General features: G+C 64.8%; 1 protein-coding gene across 1 annotated transcript in view; it reads right to left on the reverse strand.

Annotated features, from left to right (window-relative positions):
* FGF1 (fibroblast growth factor 1) overlaps nt 1-2,376 on the reverse strand; it is a 20,115-nt gene extending 17,739 nt beyond the window's left edge. Inside the window, exon 1 of the mRNA XM_005418824.2 lies at nt 2,328-2,376. The gene's annotated coding sequence lies outside the window, so the exon portion shown is untranslated. The remainder of the gene's footprint in view (nt 1-2,327) is intronic.
* Nucleotides 2,377-2,384: the final 8 nt, after the last annotated feature.

The following is a 2,384-nucleotide window of genomic DNA, read 5'->3' on the forward strand; positions in this document are numbered from 1 at the left end:
CTGCGGGAGCAGGAGGGCAGCAGAAGCGGGCAAACCCCCCGGGAGCCGCAGCACCATCGGCCTCCCTGTCCCTCGCGTTTCCCTTCCCTGCGGCCCGGGACATTCCTGTGGCGCTGGGTGTCTCAGTGCTCTCCGGGAAGGCGATGACCTCCCTGATCCCAGTCAGCCCCGAGCGCCCCGGGCAGCGGGGACGGGGCGTCTGCCCTCCCTGGTGGAATCCCTGCCCTCCTCATGGGGGTCCCTGCATCCCTAGGGGGATCCCTGCTATCCCCTTGGGGGTCCCTGCCCTCCCCTTGGGGGTCCCTGCCATCCCCGGGGGCAGCAGCCGAGAAGGGCCCGGGGCATCCACGGGGCTCTGCCGGGCACGGCTGCGTTCCGCTGGCACCGGCAGAGCTTGGCCTTAAAAGCCGAAGTGTTCGGGAGCGCTGTCAGGCGGATGAAATGCAGCTCCGCGTCCCCGGGGACGGCGCTGGAGCCTGGGGGCTCTGCCCTCGCTGGGGGCCACGGGTGGGCTCGGAGCTCACGAGGTGCCAGGGGTGGGCTCGGGGAGCGCCAGGGTGGGCTCGGGGCTCACGGGGTGGGTGCAGGTTGGGGCGCGGCTGTGCGGGATGCGAGGTCGCTGCCGCAGCACTAATGAAGCTCTAATGAAGCACTGGCGGAGCCCGAGCGATGATTTCAGCGCTTGGCCGGGCTCCACGAGCCCTTTGATGCGGTGATGTTTAGGCTGCGTTATCTAAAGCTCGCTCGGAATAGGCTTTTAGTCGCGGCTCACGTGGAGCCAGCGTGTTTGGACAGGCATTCCGGGCTGGAAATGCCCGCGGCCCAGACGTTTGGATAAAACATTCCCGAGCTGACCGTGGTTACCAGCGCCTGCTGGGGACAGCTCCGAGCGCTCCCCACAGCGCAGGTGCATTCCGAGCTTTCCGGACATAGCAATAGACTTTTTTTTTCTCCCCCTTTATTTTTAATAATCCCGCCCAAGATTTCATCTTGCTTTTTCAGAAAATAAAAAATAGGTATAGCCAAACATTCCTGAATCTAACAGAAGAGCAGGCCTGGCTTTGCCTCGGGCTCTCCTGGACTAAAAGCATGGGGCTTGTGAGGACGTGGGGAAGATTAGGAAATGCTGGCCCGTTTTCCCACTGCAGGGAACACCCCTTGTTTCGGAGCTGCCGGGGCTGCCCCGTCCCTGCAGCCCGGCCCTCGCCGCTTGCCCGGCTGCCCCTGCCCCCCGGTCGTGGCTGGCACTCAGCAGCCCTGGTGCGGTGCTTTGCAGACCGTGTCCTGCCAAATTTGTGTCCTTTGCGCCTGTCCTCAAGGCTGATGGCTCCGGGATGGAGCCAAGAGCCGGAGCGATGCAGACATAAAGCAAACACGTACTTGGGCAGCGGGATCTGCGCCGGGCACGAGGGAGAGGAGGCTCGGCCAAAACCCAGGCACCGACCGTGCTGCAGTGACCCCGGGCCCTGCCCCGAGAGCCAGAGAGATGGGGACACTGCAGGGGTGGGGACAGAATGGAAATGGGGGACACAGCAGGAGTGGGAGCACTGCAGGGATGGGGGCACGGCAGGGGTGGGGACACTGCAGGAATGGGGTCAAAACAGGGATGGGGCCACTGCCTTGGCAGCAGCTGTGCCTCCCCGTGCCCTCCCAGCCCAGCCCTGCCTGGGCAGCGCCAGCAGCATCTGCAGCAGGTGCCTGTGCTATTTCTCAGGCTCTCGGGATGGATTTGATGGGTGCTGCTGCTGCAGTTCCTCTCCTGCCCCTGCCTGTGGTAAGGAACCTGCTCACCTCACACCCACCAGCCCCCTGGGCTCCGAGTCCCCCCAGCACCAGCTCCCGGGGCTGTTGGAAGCACAGTGAGTAATTAACCACGCACAGGCAGTGCCTGTGAGGGCAGCTGAGCCCCAGCCCCGCTGTCCTGGCGCCTCCTCATCCCCCAAACCACGGTCCCACAGCAGAGACGACTTAAACAAAACTGCCTGCGCGTTTAGAGTGGGACCCTCGAGATCCTCCAGTCCGGCTTTGCTGCCACCCCTCCTGTAATGATCCTGGGAGCCCTCGGCGGGCGCGGCTCAGCCCAGAACGAGCTGGAGCAGCACCGAGGTGCAGAGCCCCGTCCTGCTCCTGCCAGCTCCCGGAGCCGGGGCAGAGCGAAGGAAAGCCAGCTGCTCCTCAGCACCACACACGTGGAGCTGCTGAGCTTGGCCAGGAGCTCAGGAACCAGGAACGCGCCGCAGACCCTGCGGGAAAGCACCGCAAAGCCCCCGGGAATGTGTGCTACTGTGCCAGGGTGGGAAGCGCGGGATGCTGGATGAGGAACTCACCTGGAGAGGCTCGAGGTGCGCAGGGCTGGGCCGGGAGGCAGCGGGGTGGGCAGGGAT

The sequence above is a fragment of the Geospiza fortis genome, unplaced genomic scaffold (genome assembly GCF_000277835.1).
Source record: "Geospiza fortis unplaced genomic scaffold, GeoFor_1.0 scaffold55, whole genome shotgun sequence".
NCBI classification, from domain to species: Eukaryota; Metazoa; Chordata; class Aves; order Passeriformes; family Thraupidae; genus Geospiza; species Geospiza fortis.